Consider the following 26,448-nt stretch of genomic DNA (forward strand, 5'->3'; position numbering starts at 1 on the left):
TCTTCAGTCGTGGCTTGGGGTAGCCAGATGCTTCCCTGCCTGGGTGAATGCAACAACAGGGTGGTGGGCAGGTTTGGCAAGGGTGTCCCACTCCTCGTTTCCAGCTAGGCCCACATGGGAGGGTAGCCAGCAGACGGAGACGGCCATTCCGGGAGTGGCGAGGAAAGAAACCCGGGACAGGCTCCGACCAGCACGAACGTATTGGAGAGGATGTGGCGGAAGTCACGTGCTGTTTTTCGCAAAGTAACACTGGGACGCCTACACCAAATGTCAACATTGCCGTAGCAACCGCGCTCACGAAGCTTTCGCTGCTGCTCTCCGTCTCTGAAAAGTGAGATGAGATTTTTCCGCCGGTGTCATTTTCGCAGCACGTTTTGTTCGCGAAAAAAGCTGACTTTGGAGTGTGGTGTGTAAGTTTGAAAGTTGTGTTGTGAGTGTGAGTGTCAGCCAGCAACATATACACTCAAGCAATCACTGCGCGGGTCTTCATCGTCTTCTTCAACGTGCCACGAAAAAAAAAAAAAAAACAGCAGCCCGTCTGCTTCACTAAAACTGCTACAGAAGCTTCGCAGACTTTCTTTTGACGCACGTCGGCAGCACGCACTTCCGGCGGTTCGTAACAATGCAAGTTCAAACTTTGCGCCCATCTGCTCCGGCGAGTTGCAGAACCGCTGATTCGAGGCGCAACCTTTTCACAGTCGATAGCTCGTACGGGCGTTCCCATTTTTTTCTTCAGTTATCGCAGACCGTATTTTAAATCCTGCGTTTCACAAAGGTCAGCGGATTGCCTCAATCGGTCTGAATTGAAAATTTAACTACAACAAAGACAGAGTGCTTGAGCAACTAAACGTATTTATTTCTTTCCATCATCTTTTTAAATGCAGTAGTTTGAACTTAAGCATCCCAAAACATTTAATGACGAGTCGACATCACTCCTCTAACATCACTGCCAACATGGTTGCTAAAACACGATTCTGTTGGCTGGTATTTGCTAAATATTTGCCGCAATAAAGCAACAGATTGTTTTCTTATTCAGAAAATTTTCGCCCATTTCTAAATCTTAGTGTACGTAACTGCACTTTGTACTCACCGGCGTAACTTTCCCACGCCGCGTGACGACGCTATATGCAGGCCGTCGGCGTACGGCGACATCCGGTTAAATGCGCTCTATTGGGGCTCGCGTTTTTGATTGTCTAGGCTAATAATTTCTAATAAAGCACTCAAGCAAAAACGTGAGGAGTTGATTATCTTGTCTAGATGTTCCTCCATCGACTTAATTTGATAAAAGTTTCTCAGTTTGTAGACAATGGCAGTTTCTAATACATACACTATTTCGCGTATTTTTACCCCGAACACCTCAATGCTAAATGTGCGGCTAAACATAGACTAAAACTAACTTTTTTGCAACTTTGTCGCCAGCGCTACAGGCCATTTTACATTATAGTCATCCCAAATTATTTTTCGCTTCCAGTACAGCTTGCTGGCAATTAGTCAACATGAAATATTATCTTTCGGTAAAAGTTATCTTTCTGCAAAAAAATCCCAATATGCACCAAATATTGCATATTTAGTGCTGTATAAAGAACTCACGGTAACATGGATAACACCTTTTTTAAGTGAAAAGCCTATCTTCATCCTCAAGGGAAAATCCTGTGCTCGCCTAATTTAGTAAGAGAAAATTTTTTGACGATGCGTTTTACGACTCATACTTTCGAGCTTTCCAAGAAACTTGACATGTTCCTAGCGGTGCTGAAAAATTTTTTTCGCACAAATGTTTTACAGAAAGACTTCCTGCTTTAAATACATATTCCTCAATTTTTTTTCAAAGAAATCGCTGATGGTCGAGCGCGAAGGTTGGGAAAGTTGGCGTGGAATGACCCATTATAATCATGATTCATATTCCGAAATATGTATGTATTACGAATATGAAAAAACGTTTTCTCCTGGTTCTCCCGTATGGCTTCGGGTACCCGCTACCACACCCAGCCTTTCCGCAAAATTTGTCGCCAAATACCTAGGACCCTTCCGCATCCTGGAGCAAACGTCCTCCGTCAATTACGTCGTAGAGCTCCTCACGCCATCGACGGATCTACGCCATCGTGCCGCGAACTTGTCCACGGCTCTCGCATTAAGCCGTACTACGACCTAATAGTAGTCTCTTCGCCTTAAGCCGCCAGGATGGTGCCTTTTTCTGCGGAGGGCGATTGTAACGAAGAAGAGTAACCTACCTGTGCCACAGCAACCACGAGCTCATACCGGTAGCGATGAGACTGTTGGAAGGCTGCACAACGCCACGCTTGAGCATGTCAGCAACCTGGTGGTCAATGACACGGCGCTCAGAGGCGGATACTGGGTAAGGGCGCTGCCGTATAGGTGCATGACTGCCGGTATCTGTCTTGTGAAAAACGGTCGATGTGCGGCCCAAACCAGAAGCATGGCTGTCGAAAGAAGCGCTGAACTTCTGCAGGAGAGCGATAAGCTGGCTTCGTTCTGAAGATGACGTTCCATCGTCGATGGAGCAGTGGAAAGCGTCGAGGAGTGACTGATCAACCACAGGGTCACAAGTAAGTGCGCCAACGTCCGCAGAAGTAGAAACGGCAGGAGCGTTAAAGATGGAAAAGGTGTCGACTGGTTGAATGAGGCCTAGTCATTCAACATGAAATAAAGGTAAAGGGCAGGCCGTGGGATTGTCGACGACCATTTTTGTGACGCCACTGCAAAGAGTAAGGAACGCAAAGGGCAGCGGAGAACGTCGGCGGCGAATGAACACCTCAGAGGGCTTAAAGAGAACTGTGCCATCAGAAATAGCGGCGCACGACACAGGCACAAACTGGGAAGAGCGTGGAGGGACGGCATTGTCTTTGGAAACAAACAGTTTAGCACAAGAAGGGCCGTTTTCGATAGTTTCAAGGTCGGGAAGTGCAGAAAGTTCAAGTTCGGCGTGACAACAGTCAATAACGGCGTTATTATTTGCAAGAAAGTCCCAGCCTAATATAATGCCATGCGAACACGAGGGCAGCACGACGAATTGGACAGTATACAGTTGACCTTGAATGAAGACGCGAGCAGTACAGGCAGCGAGAGGCGTTATATTTTGAGCGTTCGTGGTTCGAAGGGAGAAGTCTGAGAGAGGCGTCAAAACCTTTCGTAGTGTACGGCACAGTGCGGCGGAAATTACGGATACGGCGGCTCCTGTATCTACAAGTGCCAGGACGGCGATTCCTTCGACAGACACTTCAATTACGTTGGCTGGAGAGGGACGAGGACTTGAGCATTGCAACGTGGACGCAGTTCGTGCCTCCGGAACTGCGGTCATCAGTTTTCCTGCTCGGTGGACACGGGACGGCGCCGCATCGGAGAAATCGAGCGACGACGGGGAGGCGGTTGGGCGGTCAGAGAAAAGGAAGAGGTAGGAAGACTGGAAGGCGAAAAGGAAAACGGAGCTGGGAAAGGTGGCGCTCGCCGGATGTTCCGAAGAGGAGGCATGGAATGACGGCAATGGCGCGCCACGTGACCAGCACCACCAGAAGCAAAACATACTGGGTGGCCTTTGAAGGTGCGCCACTGGAGGGGGTAAGGTCCGAGTCGTGGTTGAGGAGTCGGAAAATGGTGTCGGTCGTGAAGCGGCATAGATGGAAGCAAAAGAAGCCGTACTCCAGAAAACGACAGTGGCCGGTGCAGAACACGGAATCATCGTTTATTCTTTTGCACACGCTTTTTATAGGCAGCGGTTACTTATCCGCTGCTGATATCAGTGCCCGTGATGACGAAGTGGCACGGCATGCACTTGGTGTTACGTCATCACAGAGGGCAGCAGGAGTGTTTCTGGACGAGATCGGGAAACTGCTTCAACGTAAGTGAGAGGTACAGTGACTGGTGTCCGCTCAGCGGCTGGAGGAACGGCTTGAGATGCTTGCTCTTGAATGAAGTCGCGGATCGTTGGAGGCAAAGCGGGTGGTGGTTCCGGGACAGAAGATATCAAAGATAGCTGGCGGGTGACCTCTGCGCGAACGAATTCCTGAATATTTATGAACAGATCAGCATGGTTGTCGTCGACTCCAATGCTTGACAGAGAGTCGGCGGGCGGAGTGGGACGTCGGGTGTGAAGCCGTTGCCTGCGCAACTCATCGTAACTCTGGCAGAATTCTATCACTTCAGCGACGGTGTGAGGACTCTCCGATAATAACATTTGGAACGCGTCGTCCTGAATACCCTTCATTATATGTTTGATCTTCTCCTCCTCTGACATCGACGCGTTCACCCGTTTGCAAAGGTCAACAACGTCCTCAATGTAGCTCGTGAAGTTCTCTCCGGCCTCTTGGGATGGTGTACGCAAACGTTGTTCTGCACGAAGCTTTCGCACTGCTGGCCGACCGAAAACTTGGGTAAAGCTGGTCTTGAAGACCAACCACGAAGTGAGGTCGGCTTCATGGTTTAGAAACCATAATTTCGCAGCGTCCGTAAGATAGAAGGCGACGTTTCTCAACTTGGTAACATTGTCCCACTGGTGATGGGCACTCACTCGCTCATAAGAGGAGATCCAATCTTCAACGTCTTTGTCATCTGTGCCAGAGAAGATAGGGGGATCTTGCTGACGCAAGGCACCGGCAGAAACCAAGGTGGCCGGCGCCGTTGGAGGAGCTGGATGAGTGGATGCGTCATCGGGAATGATGTGGGGTAGAGTGCGACTCCGAAGTTCCAGGGTGGTCGAAACCCCGCACCTCCACCACTTGCTAAGAGATTTATTAGCAATGGGGCAGGCGAATGGGTAGCAGTCAGAAGCGTTCGGCACGGACAGCAACCACGAGCTCATATCGGTAGCGATGGTGCTGTGGCGCAGGCAGGTTACTCTTCTTCGTTACAGCTGTTTTTTTTTAAATGCAGCTCTGTTATCCCGCCAAGCTTGGGTACGCATCCGCAACCACGCTCGGTGAATTGTAATGTTCGCACTAATGTTTACACAAGAGTGTCATCAGTGTCGCCGTCATCTCTACGGTAACTGGGAATCATGCCGCGAAACACAATGCGGAATTTGATCCCACAGAACGTTTAAAAAACGTCTCGATTTCACCCCCGAAAGGCGAATAATATATTGCGACAGCAAATTAGTTGACAGCTGTACGAAGTAAGGATAGTAGTTTTATTGATCATATAGACTTGTAAACACTCACTTGCTGAATAAACTAACCAGCACGGTGTAAGCGCGCAAAGGCAAACTTGAACACATCCCAGCGGTTGAGCGCGGACACTTGCTGTCAAAACGCTGGCAGAAGGAAGCAAAGCAGCGGCAGCGAGTGAAGTGACCTTCGTGCTGTGTATTGCTTTAACGGAAACTCAGCGGCTAGAACACATGATACGTGAAGCTACGAGCTGTCGGCGCACTTACTGTCCCCCGAAGCAGGTCGCTTTGGAGAGGAAGCCCGCGCAACGGCGGCCGGCCGCGCATTGCTGCCGAATTACAATGACCTCCTCCCCTACCTGTCTTTCCTCCGTTCCATGTGCGTGAGGGCAGACGCCGTGCTTCTTGGTGGATTTCCTCTCTTGAGCGTGCGAGATTGAGCCACGATCGTCTGCTCACACTCTCACAATTTCACTCCTTTATACAGCATACGACGCGTGGTGACGGCGTTATTCCCCTAGAACTTTATACGGGACAGCGCGGCGACGGCGACAGCCAAGAATACGCCAGGAGTGTCAATATAATTTCTATTGGAATGAGATGCGTTCTCTAAACATAGGAAAGAGGATACACGCCTCAATATACAAATATACAAAAACACATGTCGATATATTTAAGACAATTCTTCGGAAGTGGAAACATTAAAAGAAGCGGCGCGTACATGACAGAAGCTGTTGTTCATTACAGAAAAATTAGTGTATAAATATGCACACGAGTATGTTCCCTGGTACACTACATTTTGGGAATGTTTCACCCATAGACATCTCTCTAATGTTTTTTATCAATACAGAATGAGTGCCGAATTTGTTTAGAGGCTTCAACAGCTTTATGCTTGTTAAGCCGAACGCCTTTATAACGAAGAACTTGGGCCATCCAAAATGGCGTGTTACATTGGCCACTTCGCTGTAAAAGTCGCGCAACGCACGGCTCACAATGGAACCGTGACAGATTTATTACTTTCCTATACAAGTCATTTCGTTGTAGAGGAACTCGACTGTGCTCCATCATTGGAAACACAAGTATTAAACGACTTTTCGTTTATTGAAATACGCTGATTAAAGATTTCACTGTTTGCTTAGTCCCCCTCCTAATGAAGTTTACCACAGGTACGAATCATTGGTAGAAGCACAAGGTGTCCCATCAAAGTGGTATTGCAGACAATATAAACAAACTCCCAGAGAAGAAATAGAGCCTCCTAGAGGATGCTACGAGCGCTCCGAAGGAAATATTGTTTGAGATATTGCGTGTTGTATTGCTCGTTGGGCCTGTTTCTTCAAATGCTGGGGAGCCGCGACAACCCATCATCTCTCAAAGAAGCAACGCTTCACATCGATTTTGGTGGCCCGCTCGAAACTGAAGCCCCATCAGTTACTCCGTGCTCTGTAAGCATGGTAATTAGCTAATTAGTGAATGAATGTAAAAAAACGGTACATGGAGTGCTTCCTCTCGCTGTCAAAAGCGGTGTTACACCCCGCGTGCTGCAGAAATCCCGAAGCGTCTTTTTTTCTTTTTAGCAGCGATGAACGTTTTACTTTTGGTTAGCTGCTGCTTTACATTGCTTACTACTGGATGAAAAGTCTGCTGAATATGGGAACGTTGAAGTCTTTTCCACGTTTATTATTTAATACCGGCCTCATATAGGAGATATATTTTTCAGTTGAAAGCGCTAATATCTTGTTGGGTTCATTTTATGTCCTGGACGATTTCATTTGTGAGAAGAACGAATAAATAAATATTCCTGCATTTGACAATGGTGATGAACATATCGGCCACCTAAGAATTTCCGTGGAAATGTCTTTTACGGGGATTTATGATGTTTTACAAACTCACAAGGTCAGTATTAAGACATATCTTCAGGGAATCAGTGTCGTTATTTGAAGGGAAGTTGTCCTTAAAGGGCGGGAAATACTGACACGTGGACTAGGTTATCTTTTCCGGTTGAGCGCTTTTCACCGTCTGAAAAACGTTATCGCTCAGAGCGAGACACGTCCGCACACATCGCAAGTTTCTCAAATGTTATTGATGGTTCTTTTGTCGTCGAAGCTTGTGTAATCTGATTGCATATTCTGATTGTGTAGAACTTTCTGGAAGACACGTGGGCACCACCGATTACTCTGAAACCTTCGATGACTCGTGTATATAAACCAACGCGCTTGACTGGCAGATATTTTCGACGATCGCCGACTGTGCTCGACGCTGTCGTAGGTGTCGTAGCTGTTGTAGCTGCCGGCTACAAAAGCTGCCCCGGGAGCATGGATTCCCACCTTAGACGACCAAGAAGATCGTGGCCAAGACAGCCCCAATAACGGCAGTATCGTCCCCCGTCATTCTGCAGCAGCCCAGGTAGCCACCAACCTTCCACGGATCATCGTACGAGGCCCAGGAAAACTATCTGCAACAAACGAAAGGGTCGCTGCATTCAACAACTGCAACTCCGACGACAAGTTGAGGCATGTGTAGTTCGCCTTAGAATACGTCACCAGGACGTGGCTTGAGGATCGGGGATTTATCCTGACTACATGGGACCTGTTCGGCAACAGCTTCCGGCAGACCTTCACAAGCGTCTTGCGCAAAGAGAGAGCCCAAGCTTCACTGGAAAGCCGCATGAAGCTACCAAACGAGTACATCGAGAAGTTTGTTCTCTCGGATTCTGCCGTATCTACCCTCACGACAACAGTTCCCGAACCACACTTCGACATAAATGCATGTCTCCACATGAATAAGCAGAAACAGCTCAGAAGTCTTCTCCGACGATACAAAGAGTGCTTTTAGACGCCAACGAGCATTCGACAAACACCAGTTGCAACGCATCGCATAATAGCCTAAGAGTGCGCTCGACCGCTCTACGAGAGCCCTTACCTAAAGTCCCTTAAACTTCGCACTTCAGTTCTTCCCTTGAACTTCGTAAAGAAGTGCCACGCTTTGAATAATGCGGCCTCCTCCTCACACGCTCTGCCCGATGCTGACGCCGGGTCACTATTGGCCTAATTGCATCACGTGGGCCCTCGCGCAGGTTTCGTTTGTTTACAGTCGCGCTTAAGCGCCACTTTCGCTTGAGAATCGTCTACGGAGGGGCGAGGAGCGCATGATGGCGCCGTTGCGGTTCCATGTTGTTTTCGTTTGCGAACGCCTTGAACTAAGTTTTGTAACAAGTGCGACGTCGCTTCACAGCATTTTCTATCGCGGTAACCTGGTGCACCTTCGTATGCGAAAATATTTTCAGCAAAAACAAGAAGCTGTTCTCGATACCGTCCAGTAAGCGCTATGCGTTAAGAAGAAAGACATGTATTCATCGAATTGAGAGGGAGAACTTCATACCAATACTCCACACGACTATAGAGGTAGTTGCGAGTCTCTCATTGTATATTGTGTGTCAGGCTTGCATAATTTATTGCGGGCCATAACGGAGTACATATTGTACAGTTAACTGAGAGGTTGCCATTTGTCTGCACGCTTTAACAAAATTTCTACGCGACGTGTACTTTGTTTATTTAAGCAGTAGGTAATTGCATTTCGTGCGCTTGATCGTATTGTACGCCAGCAGGCTTGAATTCGAGGGCAGGCGAGGCTGCGTGCGAAAACGTGATTACGAAACCTTTAGGATTCTGCGCATTCCTTTTGATCAAATTTGAGGCTCGACTGTGAAAATTCATCTTAGGAATGCAACTCCCTCCATTTTGTGGTTACTTACTAGCCTTTTTTTTTTAGAGTGAATAGCTTTATTCGCCTCTTTTGTTCGTTTTCGTCACTGGCGGTCGCCCGGTGGGTTTTCGATATAAATGACAAGTGTACGTGCTCTCCCGAAATACGTTCGTCGCCGAACGACAGCATCATAAGTATTTGAAATGCAAGCGCTGGTTCTTGTCAGCTTTAAAGTGTGTGTAGGTTAAGATGCGGTGGTGGAGCACTCGAAACGAAAACGTTGGTTCGCTCGCTCATCCACTGGCTGGTTTAGTCATCGTTCGCTGGTTCGTTTAGTCTTTTGCGTACTCGTTCGATCACTATGTCTCTGCGACAGACGTAATCAGACAACACATGGGGCCTCAATAAGAACGACTGCGTCATTTCACTTATTGCGATTTCGGCCGCGTCATAGCGCGGCAATTTTTTGCGCAGTGATCACTTCATCAAAATCATATCTCGCAAATTATATTTTGGAGTGAGTGCAACCGTCCTCACTGCGTGCACCTTATTGCAACTCGGTTCGCGAGAAGAACGTCACTTCGTGAACGGACGAGCTATCGGACGATGAAATGCTATTCGTGATGAGTCACTAAGCTGAAAAAACAATGCACTTGTTTGAGCCTGAATGAAGCACTGTTTCCGCATTCCCGCTTCACTAAAGAATGCTAAAAAAATCTGATTTCATTTTCAATATAAGTATAATCCCGACTAGATGATCGACCGAGCGGATTTCTGTCGACTTGGAGGCACGAGAAACATAATAGCACCATCGCCCACCTCTGAGCCTTTGCGCGTGCCTAGAAGATTGACAAGCACAAACGTTGGCGGCACTGTAGCTTGTAATACTCTTTCGAACCTTCAGCGCAGCATTCGTTCTTGCCCTCTGTCGTTCTTTGTACGTCATAGGTGATGCGGGCTGAAAGCTCATATGGTAAGGACGGCGCGGTATATTTAGGCTACTGAGGGCTTGCTGGAGGTCAGGATGCTGACATTCGATCGTACATGTGTTATTTGCAACCATTCGCAACAAGATCTTGCGAAACGCACTTGACACATCTTGCGCACCTAACTGTAGCGCACGCGTTAGATTCGGAGTCGTCATGCACAGCGTTAGCGCTCGTTCAGATACTTTTTTAAACAGTAGTTATCAAAACAGAAACAAAGCTGCCGTCAATGAATTTCATAGCCGTTCGCATAGAAATTCTATGCTGTACGCGAGCTTACTCGGAGCTAGAAAGCCAACATGAGCGCACCGCCGTGCCATACGTGCATTCACTCTGCGAAAGGTCGTATGCAATGCTCGAGCGGTATAGGCGGCGCCACGGTCGAGGAGGGAGCATAAAAGATAGGAGAAACGTGGAGGAGTGAAGGCAGAGGAAAAGAGTGTCACTACTTCACTAAGTTTAAGGGGCTTTACCCTTACCGAGTTTCGACGCGAGAATGTGAAGCCATAATGGAACAAGTCGGTGAAATGCTGCGCGACATCATCCAGCCTTTGAAAAGCCAGTCGGATTCTCCTGTAGTCTTAATGAAGAAAAAGTACGCAACCCAAGGTTTCTGCGTCGATTATCGTACCACCACCGAGGAGCACGTATACCCCCTCCCACGTGTAGACGACGCATTAGATCGGCTCCGCAGCGCTAAATACTTCTCGTCGGTGGGCATCAAGACTGGCTACTGACAATAGAAGTCGACCAGAGGGATCACGAAAAGACCGCCTTCATCACGCCAGATGGCCTCTATGAGTTCAAGGACATGCATTCGAACTGTGCTTGGGGCCTTCAAATTTCCAGCGCGGTATGGACACGATATTAGCAAGATTGAAGTGGCAGACCTGTCTTGTTAACTTGGGTGGCGTCGTTGTATTCGCGGGAAATTTCGACGATCACCTTAGGAGGCTTGCGAGAGTACGAGAGACCATCAAGTCATCAAGGCTTACTCTGAAGCCGGAAAAGTGCCGCTTTGCTTACGATGAGCTTCTGCTACTGGGAAACGTCATCAGCAAGTGTGGAATCCGCCCCGACCCGCAGAAGACAGCTGCCATCGCAGAGTTGCAGCAACCCGTCGACAAGAAGGCAGTGCGTAGATTTCTTGGCATGTGTGCCTACTACAGGTGATTTGTCAAAGACTTTTCACGCATCGCTGAGCAGCGGTCACATTCCAACTAAATGTGACGATGAGCTCAAGTGGGCAGCTCCACAGGCGGACGTACTTGAAAAACTCAAACGACGCATGCAGTCTGCAACAGTACTTGTGCACATCGACGAGGACCCTGATACAGAAATCCGGGCTAACGCCAGTATCCTAAACCTGGATGTCGTCCTAGTCCAGAGGAAATACGGTCTTGTACGGGCGATTGCTTACGCTACCTGGTTGCTGTGAAAAGCGGAAGGCCCATTATTCTAAGACCCAAAAAGAATGTCTGTCCATCACTTGGGCTACAGCGTAATTCCGTCCTCACCTAATGTCAGGACGTTCAAAGTGGTCAGAGACTATGAAGCGTTGTGTTGCCTAGCAAATTTAAAGGACCCTTTTACACGGCTTAGGTGATGGAGCCTCAGAGTGTAACAATATGAAATCACTCTAGTCTACAAGTCCGGACAAAAACACTCTGATGCCGATTGCCTATCATGCACCCCCATTGATCCGCCGCCGCAACATGACGAGGATGACGACGCCTTGCTTGGAATAATCAGCGCGGAAGACTTCGATGAACAGCAACGAGCAGAGCCGGAGCTAAAAAGCATCGTCAATTATTTGGAAGGGAACACCGACGTTGTGTATAGGTCCTTTAAACCAGGATTGTTTTTGTTCTCGCTTCAAAACACCCTGCTCGTAAAGAGCGTCTCACCAGTCCGCGCCAACTACCTTCTTGTTGTTCCCTCCGTGGTGCGTCCAGAAGTACGACGATGCAACCGCTGGGCACCTCGGATTCTCCTGGAGGGCTATCGAGCACACATAAAAGGCATTATTGGCCGCTCCTCACAGCCGACATCGCCCGTTACGTCAAGACATGCCATGACTGTCAGCGACGCCAGACACCAACGACAAGGCCAGCGGGATTACTACAGCCGATCGAGCTTCCTTGCCGACCATGGATTTGTTTGGACCCTTTCCGACGTCAACGTCAAGAAAATAAGTGGATCATCGTGGCGACGAATTACCTATCTAGTTCGATGAACCGAAAGCTCTGCGGGAAGGTAGCGCAGCCGAAGTGGCGAAATCCTTTGTCCAGAACATCCTGCTTGGACATCGCGCCCCAGAAGTCCTCATCACTGACATATGAACGGCCTCTACAGCAGCGCTCATCCAAGTCATTCTGTAATGCAGCCAGACAAGCCACAGGAAGACAACTGCCTACCACCGACCGACGAATGGTCTTACGGAGCGCCTGAATACGACCCTCACGGACATGCTAGAAATGTATGTCGAAGTCGAACACGAGACCTGGGATGCCGTCCTGCCGTACGTGACCCTCGCTTACAACACAGTGGTGCAAGAAACAACACAGATCACGCCGTTCAAACTGGTTTACGGCGGGAACCCGATGAAAACTCTCGACGCCATGCTGCCGCACAACAGCAACGAAGATAACCTTGACGTCGCCACCTATCTCCAGCACGCCGAAGAAGCCCGATAGCTCGCTTGTCTGCCGATCAATAACCAGCAGAGGACCAACAGCCGACACTACTACCGACGACGACGCTACGTCGAGTACCAGCCCGGCGACCGTGTTTAGGTTTGGCGCCCAATACGCCAACGACGACTTGGCGAGAAGCTTTTATGCCGGTATTTTGAACCTTACAAGATCATCCGAAGCGTTGGCGCACTCGACGATGAGGTCATGCCCGACGGCATTTCGCTGCCGCAGCGGCGCCACTCACGACCTGAAATAGCTCACGTTGTGCGACTTAAGCCGTCCTACCACCGCTAAAAGCTTTGAGACTTTGCATAGCTGAACTTCGGACTTTCTTTTTTGGACTATGTTACTTTGGGACTTTGTTTATTTGTTGTTTTGTCCTTTTCTGTTCTTTTGTGTTTCGCTGCCCTGTTAAGTTCTTAGCATCGGGACGATGCTCTTTGAAAGGGAGGCTTTGACACGTACACTTCTTTGCCTTTTTCAGGTGAGCACTTTTCACCGGCTAACAAATGTTTTCGATGAGCGCGGGACGCACCCGCATGTACTGGAAGTTTCTGGAATGTTATCAATGGTTCTGTTGTCACCAAAGTTGTGTAATATGATTGCATGTGCGAGGCGAATTGTGTAGAAATCGGGGGACACGCGTGCACCCCCGATTACTCTGAAAGCTTCGATTACTCGTGTTGAAAAGCCGTCGCGCTTGGCCGGCAGATGAGATTTTCGGCGATCGCCGACAATAGAAAGTTTTAGAATTGGGGGCGCAAGGCACTGGGCCCCCAAGCCGCGTTGCGTCGGTTGCTCTTGGGTTTAGATGAGCAGCAGAGTTTGAGGATTTGGTCGAACGCAGACAGCGTTTGGTTGAGCGCTCGGGACGCCGCAGTGTGGAAAATAAAAAGCTGCTTGAAAGCAAAAAAAAAAAAAAAAAAAAATGAACCGCTTTTCATACAAGGGAAAACGAACAGAATGCATTTTTGAGCAAAAAGACGGAACAATAAAATTTAAGAAACGTAATCACTGTGTTAGTACCGGTTAGTGTTACGACTTAGGTGTGCAATTATAAGCCAAACAAAGCCAATCGAAACCAAGTGCTTTTAGTTGGTGTTTTCTTGTGACGCACTGCGAAGCTGCGAGTTCACCCGCGTAAAATGGCAAAAATCAGTCGACGTACAGCAAGTTTGCTCTGCGACCATCTGCTGTACGCTTGATTTGAGTTGGGCTGACATCGAAGACCTCTTTCTACCGTTGCCAGAAGCGACTTACCGACGACATGGCCGGCGGCAGTGTACGTCTCGCAAAGTATGGCTCGACGTCGGAAGTATTGAAGATGACATCTTTCAGAGAATGTTCCGTTTTTAGAAGGCGAATATCGATTAATTGTCATCTGCTATCTTAATTCCCGATACGATTGAGAGCAATCAGGGAGTACAAGTATCCGGTAAAGAAGCTCTCCTGATTGCCCTCCGGCGACTCGCATATCCTAATAGGTGGTGCGATTTAGAAGACGTTTTCGGACGACATACCTCCGTGATGTCCAGCATAGTTGCGTCTGTCTTCGGCCACATTGAGACGACCTTCGGTCACCTCCTGTCCTTGGCAAATCATCGTTGGCTGAACCTCGCCAACATCGCGCTGTTTTGCCAGGTACGTACACACTGTTGAATTAATGTTAAAACACGTACGTTATTGCCATTAGGTTAGCGACTGTAGCCGTCGTAGTATACTGTAAAAACAATGTTTCTAACCTTAGCTTTTTGGTATATTCGTTATGAAAGATTTTGACAGACTGCCGTTAAAATTGAAGTGTACAGACGGCTTTTTACCTCGTTTCCTCTGACAAATATGTCATGCGAGATGGGAAAGTCACCTATGGTGCATGTACTTTCCTGTTATGCATTTTCCAGTACAAGAAATTGTGACGCGCCTGTTGCCCTAGTTGTTGAAATCTTTTTAGTAGAGCAATATTGCAATAAATACTGCTGCAACAATAATCTACATTCTGAATTGCAGGCAGTGCATGATCGAGGTGCGCCTTTGACTATTTGCTGGGGCTTCATCGATGGAACTGCCCGACCAATCTGCCGACCAATGTACAACCAGCGAATGTACATTACAGGGCACAAACGGGAGCACGTTGTCAAATATCAGGCCATTATGTGTGCCAACGGCATCGTCTGCGACCTTGCCGGCCCATATTTAGGCCACAGGCATGATGCAGGTAAATCAAAGGCCCCTCATTTCTTCGTTCCCAGCTGCATTGTTCACACACATGCGATATGATTGCCCAGAAAGATAATTACACACGTTTATTGAGTGCAGTTTCTGCGAAGCACATTTTAAGCATAACTGTTTTTGACATGCGACTCCATAAATAATAATTCGACTTTCATATTAAAGCGGTGCCTCAGTAAGAACACATTACTAGCAAATGCACTGCTCCTAAATCTAACCTTCGCTTTGAAACAGCAAGGTGCAACATTCTGTGGCTCATTATGTTAATTCCTAATTGGTTCTCTTTTGCAGGAATACTTCGGGAAAGCGGGCTGTATGAGAAGCTTCTCCAGTTGATGCAGGGCAATACATTCACTACATACGGTGATCCTGCGTACCCCCTCCGCCACCTGCTCATGTGGCCATATGTTTGTGCACGTGTGAATGAACAGCAGCAAGAATTCAATACTGCCATGAGCACTGTAAGGCAGTCAGTAGAATGGGGATTGAACAAGACGATCAGTCTGTTTGCCTTCTTGGACTACAAAAAAAAATCAGAAAGTCTTTCTCCAGAATGGTGCCACAAATGTACAAAGTAGCAACGATTTTAACGAACTGCCACACTTGCCTTTATGGCAACCAAGTGGCAATGTTCTTTCACCTTCGTCCTCCTCCTCTGAAAGAATACCTTGTGTTACGTAACAGCTGAGAGAGAAAAGCTAGTATGAATACTGTTTATTTGTCCTATTGAAGCAATAAATGAACTTTGGCTCATGTGGAGTACACAGTTTGAAGTTGTAGTGTACCCAAAATGCGATTAAGTTGCTGGAGCAGGAAGCTTTCCAAACGTACAATATTCACAAATACACATCTTTTCTGTGAAGAACCAAAACATTTAATTTCCTTTATTTCCCAGCACTTCCTTCAAAACATCAAGCAGAGCGTTTTGTTGTATCATAAACACATTTCTTTCTGCTTCGCGTTCCCTTTGTACTGCAGCAGATTCTTCTCTTTGAATCCTCCTTTCTTCAGCGCGGTCTTCTACTGCCGCTTTCCATTCAGCAATATGTTGCTGTAGTTTCCCCTGCTCGTGAAGCAGTTTCCTCTCTTCAAGCTCCAGGCGTCGTTCTTCTAGTGCGGCATCTCTTGCTCTCGTTGACTGTTCATACCGCAACCTTCGCTCAAAAAACGCCAGATTGCCTTCAGAAGGAGGATTGGCAGCTGTAATTGGAAGCACACAATTGTTACATATCACTCTTCGAACAGCTCATAACAAGTATAAGACGCCCTAAAGTGTGTTAACGTAAGTAATCAAGTTTCCTTTTACGTTCACCCTTCGACATTAAAAGTTTACCTGCACAATATCGTGGAGCCCAATATCCCGCATGGAGTCATAAAAGCGGAACTGTGTGTTATAAGTGCACTCATGGACTACTTTTCAAAATATGTATCGGATAATTATGAACAAATGACCAAATGACTGTTTGCTGCAGCATCAAATTATTCTGAATAACATCATCAAGGTGACCTGTGAGGCATTAAATCATGAGGGAAAAAGGCTAACACTGATTTGCATAAGGCAGCACAGATATTCAGTGCAGAATGCTCCACACGGAGGAGAAAATTGAGCTGCCTGCCTCTTTTACTTTGCTGGGTGCTGCTCCTGGCGTGCATATGATTGCTGGGCTGGGCGTTCGATGGCGGAACCGTAATCCTCCTTCCTCCTTGTGTCAAAGTGCCCGGGTCGGGATTGGACTGTGGTCCAGGTTACTCGGTGCGATTTGGGAGGCTGACAGCTGGAGGTTGCGGCTGGCTGTCTTGGGGTAGTGGAGAGGTGGCGTCTCCTTGTGGGCTGCTTGGGTTAGTGCATATTACTACACTTGGCGTACTTGGAGAAGTCACATCTACATAATTGCCAATATATTCTATTTAGAATTTGTGACGCCTCCGTGGGCTGAAAAGTTTCCATGCCTGCAAGGAGAGCGAAAGTATGGTGAACATTTCACATTGGTTTATTATTCATGTAGTCATAACTCCATAACCTTTGCATTATTTAAGGTAAATCGTACTGGATGCAGTACCTAAACAAACGTTTATTATGTACAAACTGATAATTTGCAGGATACATGCTGCTGCTTAACAAAATGCTACAACATGCGATTAGGTACAAGCATATTACAGCATCACGCTTCTCATTCAATCTTCATTATTTGATTGAAAAACATGCATTACCGTCCTCTTCTGCATTTTCAACTTGGGTATAATGAGCTGCTGCTGCTGTATCCCTTGTTTGGGCTTTAGCCAATCGCTCAAAATTTGCAACTCTGCGGTCAGTTGGAGTCGCAGGTGGTATGTCGGGCTGCGTTCGAGCAACTACCTCTGATGACATATTCAAATTCCTTTGCGAGGGCTAAAATTTCTGTCTGAAGCTGCTCTTTTTCAGCATACTGCTCCTCGGTTCCAGACCTGCAATAATAGATAGTTAGCTTCCTATGTTTTCTGTACGTCACATACTTTAACTGCTCCTCGGTTCCAGACCTGCAATAAGAGATAGTTAGCTTCCTATGTTTTCTGTACGTCACATACTTTATTTAGGCTTGTTTCACTATTGTGTTAACGCTTTGGGAGTCACTGACGTAATATGTGGCCCTGCGAACAAGTCTCAAATGGTCGATGCCATTATTTACGGCAGTATCTGGATGTTTCAAATACGTGCCAATTTTTTAACTCTTTTTCTAACCCTTGGTAGTACCCTGTAGGGACGCAATAAATATTTTTTGACACCGTCGGCCCTGTGTTTCATTTCCACAACCTTGTGTTTCATTTCCCGGCGCGTCGACTACCGCTCATGTATCCGGCGTACGCGGGCGCACGGCGATTAGTGTCGAATTCGTCTCATGGGCGGTTTCCCTTTGTTGCGCTGGCAAAAGCTGATATCTTACTGGTTTATAATCCGTTAGAAACCATAGGGCCGTGATTACAGCTGTTCAGAGGTGGACGCCAGCATATACAAGTTCCCTCGCCGCGGGTAGCTACACGTGGTAGGGGAAGCGGATTCGCGTTACTCTCGCAAGATTACGGAGGCAGCATATCGAAGGCAAATAAACATTACATAAGGGCAAGCAAAGCACACAGCTAACCTGCGCCTACTGCAAGCGGAAGAAGTTGTGCAGTAAACACGTACTTACTTTTTCAGATTTGCAGTATCCTTGTGCAAAGACTGTGCCATAAGCAACTCGCAGCGGTTGCGTATCGACCGCAGCGAAAACGTCTTGCTTGTGGCCTCTACAAGATTTTTCGCAACCTGCGGCCACAGCCTGACGTCTTGAAGCGGATTCATTCCGAGTACTTCTCGCAATATGCAGATATCATCGTCTGTAGTAAACTGCGAGTGCGCGTACGACGTTCTCGGAGCAGTCATGCTTGGCGCCTGAGAGACAATTGCTTTGGATGGCTGCGGCTCGTTCGGCTCTTTTGGCTATCTCACGATATCTCGTCACCCGCGAGGGCGGCCCAAGACGGCTTGGGGGCCCAAGCTAGCTTTCGATTTTTGGGTCTTGGGTTAAAGCGAACGCACGAACCTAAGACTGGCTTGGGTTCTGCGCATGCGCACTGGCGGCCCGCAATTTTCTTGGGTCCCCAGCCGCTTGGGCACCCAATTCTAAAGCTCTCTAATGTTCACCGCTGTCGTTGTTCTTTGTGTGTGGCCTGTTTTTGAGGGCACAGGTTCACACAATAAAACGCAAGTTTCGTCACTCACAGTTTTGCTGCTTTCTCCACCGTCATCACCACGTGACAATATGCGGAAGTCTGTTTCTAAAAGCCCCTGAAATTAGTGCAGTGAAGTCACAGTTATTACTCTCCGACTGCTGCAAAATGTTTTAGTGAATTTACGTGGTGGTGCACTATTCAGTTACAAGCAAACCTGAAGTATAGCAGTGCAAGTAACCGAAATGCACACCGCGAGCAGTTGTGCTCGCACGCCAAAGACACTTTCTTCGAAACTGGAGCTCTCCTTGAAAGGTGTGCGCCAGTGCTGGTATTTGACTGTGGCACCAGAGGAGTATTAAAAGTCACTTATCCAAAAGTGTTTATGATCAATGATAGGCGTGAATTCCATGTTGAGGTGTGAAAAACCCAAGCAACCCTTAGTGGAAACGCACCACAGGGGCAGAATGATTAACTTCGCGCACTACGAAACGTAGCCGCCTCTTCTCAGCGAAACATTAGGCTGCGAGTAGCAGACCTTGCGTCAGATGAATATTCCTAAATTATTGGGCATAATGCATCACAAGTCTACTCGCTACGAAAGTATGGATACATATATTGTGTGTCTATGGGATGTTTACCTTCCCATTTCGAGTGTTCTTCAAGTATAGCGAAACGATTATCCGCTCTTGAAATAAAAAAAGAGAGGTATCGAGTAGACTGCAATATGGGGATTTACTTTGAAAGTTTTCTTTTGGGAAAAGCGCACGGAACTCATAGTGACGCGCACATATGCGCTCCAATGTCGAAGACCCATTGACTTTTATGTGGTCTGGCTGGAATACCAAGATAATAGAAAATAAGATCGCGAAAAAAATATACGGCACAGCTAGGAAATTGACATAGTAATATTCGTGAGCGCTAACATGCAGAAGAAGCTCACACATGTTTACTTCAATCACGCTGCTGCCTAACCAAATGCCACGTCAGGGAGCAGTAAGCTCAGCCCCTGAGCTTTAGTCGACGAATCGTGAGTGTCACAAGAAAGAAATACAAGTTTATAACGCAGCTGTAGACGCAGAGTTTTTGATTTGTACTGTTCAATGGAGAAATTTGGGCAAGGGTGCTTGTGAATGCAACCGTATAACCGTGTAAAAGTGCTTCAAACATTGTCTCAAATATAGGTGTGCTAAAAAGAAAGGCAATGAAATTGAGACGTTAAGACTTATTATCACAGGATAAAGTGAGTGTTGAAGCACCGAATGTGAAAGAGAATCGCGAGGACACATACATCAAATTTCAGACCAACGCGGCTGCTAAAGAAAGAAGGTTTCTCTAGATTTCATGGTCAACCAGTAATGTTCTTAAATTTAAAATTTGCGGAATAATTGGTTGCTTTTGTAATTTGGAACACTTTATTTAAAAGGTGCCTTCAACAGCAAAGGGTATATCGAGCTAACAAAAATTAAAATCAGTTGATAATTATACATTGCGATTTTCAGTTCCTTTGCAGGAACTATTGTTGCAGGAATATATTGTTAAGTACTCTTGACGTTTTCAAAGCTCGAGAAATTATTGCCAAGTACTGCCCAGGAAGAACAGCTTGTTAGTGAAATTGTGATCTGTTGTTTTCTGCTACATATGTGTTATTTATGTGGCATCAACTTCGTGTAATGACGAGTAAAATATAAACTTTGCTCAACTGTGGCTTATCCTACAAGGACATCTTAAATTATAGCCAGCGAATCGCATGCCACTCTCATAGCTGTGGCGTGATGCCTCGTGAATTAGTCCCAGAAGAGGCCGTCTCTTTCTCCTCGTATTTTGTGGTTGCCTACCTTGTTCATTGAGTTCGTTGGCCCACAGACATTAATAATTGAGTACTGATTACAAAATTGCCGTACAAAGAGAGTTTTGACCTACTCGAGAACACAGTATGAATCAAAATACGCTTGAAAATGAAACTATTCTCGCCGAAGCTTTGTAAACTACACAGGCGCGTTCCGTAACTTATTTGACTGCTGTGGTGTTCGCAATGTTTTCATCTTTTGCCCATGGGGTCAGAAGTTCTCCCTTCCTTTCTGCAAATTACATTTGTGCTGCTGGCGGAGTTCGTCGCAGGAACTTCCACTGCGGGTAAAACAGGAGGGTAGTGAATTGGCCCCGAGTTCCAAGCTGAATGCATCGTAATGTTTACACTACCTCCTGTGTCAGTAAATAACCTTACATACCAACAATATTTGCGCGTCATACAACGGTTTTTCACCTAATTAATCTGAACAGTAGCAAAAAGGTTGAATAGAGATAGAATATTAGAACCGTTACAATCTATAGATATTAGAAAAAAGCAGTGAAGAAGAAACTAGGAATAGGCAAGAATCAGATGTATGCGTTAAGAGACAAAGCTGGCAATATAATTACTAATATGGATGAGATAGTTCAAGTGGCTGATGGGTTCTATAGAGATTTATCCTATACCAGTGACACCCACGACGATAATGGAAGAGAGAATAGTCTAGAGAAATTTGAAATCTCACAAGTAACGCCGGAAGAAGTAAGGAAAGCCTTGGGAGCTATGCAAAGGGGGAAGGCAGCTGGGCAGGATCAGGTAACAGCAGCTTTGTTGAAGCATGGTGGGCAGATTGTTCTAGAAAAACTGGCCACCCTGTATACGCAATGCCTCATGACGTCGAACATACCGGAATCTTGGAAGAACGCTGACATTATCCTAATCCACAATAAAGGGGACGCCAAAGACTTGAAAAATTATAGACCGATCAGCTTACTGTCCGTTGCAAACAAAGTATTTACTCAGGTAATCACAAATAGAATCAGGAACGCCTTAGACTTATGTCAACCAAAGGACCAGACAGGATTCCTTAAAGGCTCTTCAACAATAGACCATATTCACACTGTCAACGAGGTGATAGAGAAATGGGCGAAATATAACCAACCCTTATATATAACTTTCATTGATCACGACAAAGTGTTCGATTCACTCGAAACCTCAGCAGTCATGGAGGCATTAGGGAATCAGGGTGTAGATGAGCCGTATGTAAAAATACTGAAAGATATCTATGGCGGCTCCACAGCCACCGTAGTCCTCCATAAAGAAAGCAACAAAATCCCAGTAAAGAAAGGCGTCAGGCAAGGAGATACGATTTCTCCAATGCTGTTCACAGCGTGGTTACAGGAGGTATTCAGAGGCCTGCATTGGGAAGAATTGGGGAAAAGAGTTAATGTGCGTTTCTGGCGGGACACGGCAACGGAGACCACAGTGCGGGCTGCTGCCGGTGAAACAGGGTCAAATAATTACTATGCCCACCCAAGTAGATCTGCTGTAGCATTTCTCTAGAGCTGCGACAAAGTGCTATAAACATGTCAAATACTCGAGATTGTCGTTGCTCTGGCCACAAATGCACAGCTGGAGCTTGACCGTGTGGCGGAGCACGGAGTAACGCGAGAACTAAAACATGCGTTTCTGGCGAAACAAGACAGCACGGCAACCACACACTACGAGCTGATGATGACGAAAGCTGAGCAAATACTTCGGACGCTCGCCCACATTCTGCATATATCGCTGTAAAAATGTTTCCACCCTTACAGGTGTTTTCTTGTCGCACTGGTAACACCCTTACCGTAAGTGCCTTAGAAAAATTTATAGAGGCCGGCAACGGAGCTCTAACAGAACGTGTGATGGCAAAAGATGTTGTTGAAAACTATGTAATCATTCTGGCCGTCTTTGGTGCAAAAATATCTGACAAGAAAATGTCACAGACAGAGATATGACACTCTACTGTCGGATATTTCTGTGTGCTTAAGTCATGATCGCGATAAAATAGGAGAGAAATGTCCAATTCGGCCAAGAACAATGCAGAACGCCAAGCCATAAGGTGGACGCACGATACCGGCAAGGAATATTTAATTGTGTGATTTTACGTGCCACAATGACGATAAGATTACGGGACACGCAGTAGTGGGGGAGCCCTATTTAATTTAACCGTCTGGGGATATTTAACCATCAGCCAGTGCAATGTACAAGTGCGTTAGTGAATCTTGCCACCACCAAAGTGCGGCGCCTGCAGCTAGGATTCTATCCCGTGCCCTCTGGCTTAGCAGCACAACGTCAAATTCACTAGGCGACGACGGCAGGTATGATACGGTTACGGTAGCAATACATCTGCGAGAGCAACATGTTTCTGATGTAACACGAAGTGACGCTATTTGGCCTTAGTTAGATTACATCAATAAATTCTGCTTTCTTGAGGATAGCAACTTCTGAAAAAAAAATAGAAAAAAAAATCATATGTTCTTGATGTGCACAGATTGCAGCAAATGAATGCCGAGTCCATAGAATATTCACAGTCTCATTTAAATTCTGCTTAACTCAAATGCCCTATATGTTGACTTTGGCTTTCTACGGATTTTTTGTGATTGTCTAGGTTGCAATTACTAAACTTCGCGGATCCTAAACAGAAACACCTCATGCTGATTGCACGCAATGTTGAAATATGTGTACGCGAAGCTTTTATGAGTCAACAAGGCAAAAGACGCATTACGATGAGAGACGCGCTACGGGTTTCAGTGACGAACACGTCACTCAGCCACTGTGTACCAGCCACCTTGCAGAAGTGGAAGTATTATTCAGGATTAACACGGGGGTGTCGGATTAAAAGGCAGGACATTTTCAGGCTAATAATCGCGTGTTAGTGCTCACTTTATAATGTACTTGTTACGTAATGCGCTGAACGCGCCAAGGGACTAAAGGTTGCACGCAGAAAATTTGTAAAAGGTGCCTTATTTCGCCTTTTCAGGCATGCTTACGTGGCCTATTGGTTAGAAAATTGGGCTCTTGTGCTGGTGGAACTGGGTCTAATTCAACCACCACAAAATCCATTTTTTTTTACATGTGAAGACACACGTATAGGTCACCCTCACCGTGCGATAAACAGCCAAACAGAAATAAACGTAGAAATCGCAAATTGCAGGAAATAGATAAAAAAGACATCGCGCTAAAAATATGGCTTCCGAAGTCTCCGCTGTTACATCTGTAACTTGCTCACGGAGTGGGAGCAGAAGCGTTTGCTTGGTAATGTTTAAGCACTTGAGCGTGATTAATTGGAAGCCTATATCAAACACGATACTTAGGCGCTTAGAAATTTCTAGCAGAATAAGCCGTCCGCATATCTAGAACCCAGCGAGTTTCTTTAGCGCCGCAAAACTCTGGCTCAACCATTCACCTTTCGTTTATTCTGATATTACTAAACACATCAAAGGCTCACCAGATAAGAAACAACTATATCGTTTGTTCCCTTTGCTGCAATAATTACAAATTAACATCAGAACTTTTTTCGCAGAACCTACTAGTGATCAAAATGCTGCTCCTAACATTTAGGTTTAGAAATTCAGAAAACACATTACAGATTCTATATTGATAAGATCCATACTTTTTATTCCATATTTTACCACACTGCCTAGTCATCGTGTCCTGCTTTGTTTTGACGCAAGAGCGGTGCAGCAAACGATGCGACAAACAAACGATCCCGCTTTACAACCATTCGCCTCAACTGTACCAAAACACAGAAGTTTAAGGCTAATGTTAGCAAATAACTTCTGCTAGCTTTACTTCCTGGGTAAAGTTTGCTGCACCATTCGGAGTAAACAAGACCTTAACGACGACAGAGACTCATGACTGTATGCTTATCTCGTTCTGCCGGCAATGACACGGCTGCTTCCGCTCTTTCCAAAAGCTAAAGAGAGCTCGGCTAACGCAGACTCTGTCAACTCCTGTTTACATCAGCGTAAATATGGCAGCGCGTTGTACAAAGCGTGCTAACAAGAAATTACTAGCCCGCTCGAGCTGAGCAAAAATTACAAACGCGTGACAGATTATTGCGTTCCGTAGCCGAAACTCATTTCCGTGCAAGAATGCTGAGGGTCGTATTAAGCAAAAATGAAGTTCGCTGAAAAGTTTCAAGCAATTCGCTGCTGTAAAAAAAATGCAAACTGCCTGAAACATCAAATACGAACAAGTGCATCACAACATATCAAAAATTCAAAGAATATGCATTAGTCAGTGTTATATTATTTCGAAATAGTTGTTTAGATTTTTCATTGCCACAAATCATGAATGATGTTTGTGTTGTTATTTTTCATATTGTTCCGCGATGTAACATCGGGTGAACGACAATAAATAATAGCATGGATAACACATGCAACTTGCCCGATTCTTTCTTTTCCGCTATGCTATGCTGTAGCTTGAGTGGTGATTAAAGCCACCGCGACAAAACATTACGCCTTTCTCGAGCGAAATTGTTTGTTTGACAGGAGTGATGACACTGTAAAAGCCAAACACTATTTCGATCTGTACGCGGTTTTCGAAAATATTTGAAGGCGCGTGGTCAGAACACCCGCGTGCCTTTGTTATTTTCGGTACTGTGGGCATCCACCAATTCTGCATATTTTCCAAACTAACTTGTACTAGTTACACGGTAACCATTCACGAGACACACGCTCATCCCACCGCTAGGATGGCGGCGACGCGTGCGCCGTGAAGGCGCCACGGGTGTCCGAACGATTGTTTCGCAAAAAAAAGAGAGCGACATTACAGAGGAGTCGCTGAACGACTTCCATGACATCTTCCATGATCTCGAAGCGATGCTTGTAGATTGATTCATGCGGCTTACCTTCGCGGAGCCACACTCGAGATATGAAATACGCCGTTGTGAAGGGGTCGAAAGTAGGTTTAGCTGTCTGGGGTTCTTTACGTGCACCGGTATCAAAGCAGGCGACCGCTTTTGCATCATCTGGCCCCGTAGAAAGGCACGCACGACCTCGTCTGCTGCAGCGAACTACCATAGTCACTGCGCCATTCTGGCGGGTGAGTAAGGGTTGTTAATGATTAAATATTTGGTGAGGCCTATCCGAAATTTAGTTCAGTCTAACACAAACAGACAACTTTCTGCATCTTCCTTCCGCCTAGTAGTTTGTAGCACAAAGAAATTCCGATACTTCTAGAACACTAGACATGTACAGAAATTTCGAATCACGTACCTAAGTGTCATCTGTCGCAATTCACCGCAGTGCACCCGCATAACTTAAAGAGCAGCATTTGGTACATGACATTTCGAAAAGTGACCACAATTTCAACATTGTTCGCCTAGCAACGTCGAGTAGGTACACTCCTCAATACCATACGTATTTATGGCACTCATTTTGAACTTTCCTGCTGCGTTAAGACTGTTTTATTCCTGACCAAAATTATGCTATACCCTAGCAATGATATTATTATAACGTACCGCAAATATGGATCGTAAGAAACTGGTTTTCAATATGGAAGTTGCTAAATCAAAGTTCTTGAAATTTGGGCGGTCTTATGAAATATCATTTTCTTTAGATGCTGCCCATTGAGCTACGCTGGTGCACTGCCGTGCATTTAGAAAGCAAGCAAGCATGCAAAGGAAAACAATGCAACGCAAAGCAAAGAAAAACAAAGCAATGCGACACAGAGCAGAGCAGAGCCGAGTACGGCACAGAAGGCAAGATAAGGCAATGCAACTCAAGCCAAGCCAAGTCAAGGCAAAGCTGCGGCAACAGCAGCAGCATCAGTAGCAACAGAAAAGTCGAAGGAACGTGCATAGAAAGCTTAGCTCATTACTTCATAACATCAGTTTTTTGTTAAAATAAAGGAATGGGAAAATGCGTTGGGCCAAAGGCACGCCTTCCTTTTGATGACTATAACAAAAAAAGGTAGTCATTTATGTTTGCATAATGCAACGAGAGAATTAAAGTGCACAGGAGCGAGATATAAAATTGACGTCCTGTTTTCAGCTAAAATAAACTTCGCGCATTTGCTCCCGTATTCAAAGAAATTCACTTGCATGCACCATTGAACACAGTAAACATTTTAGGAATGCATTATAGGGAATTGTATAGAAGATTTTGGCTGTGGCAAGCTGTATGTGCGCCAATGTGGCCGTTGCGTCAATGTCAGTGTAAAGGATCACCAGGCTTCAGAAATATCATTGGG

This window comes from Dermacentor andersoni, chromosome 4, assembly GCF_023375885.2.
Source record: "Dermacentor andersoni chromosome 4, qqDerAnde1_hic_scaffold, whole genome shotgun sequence".
Lineage (NCBI taxonomy): Eukaryota > Metazoa > Arthropoda > Arachnida > Ixodida > Ixodidae > Dermacentor > Dermacentor andersoni.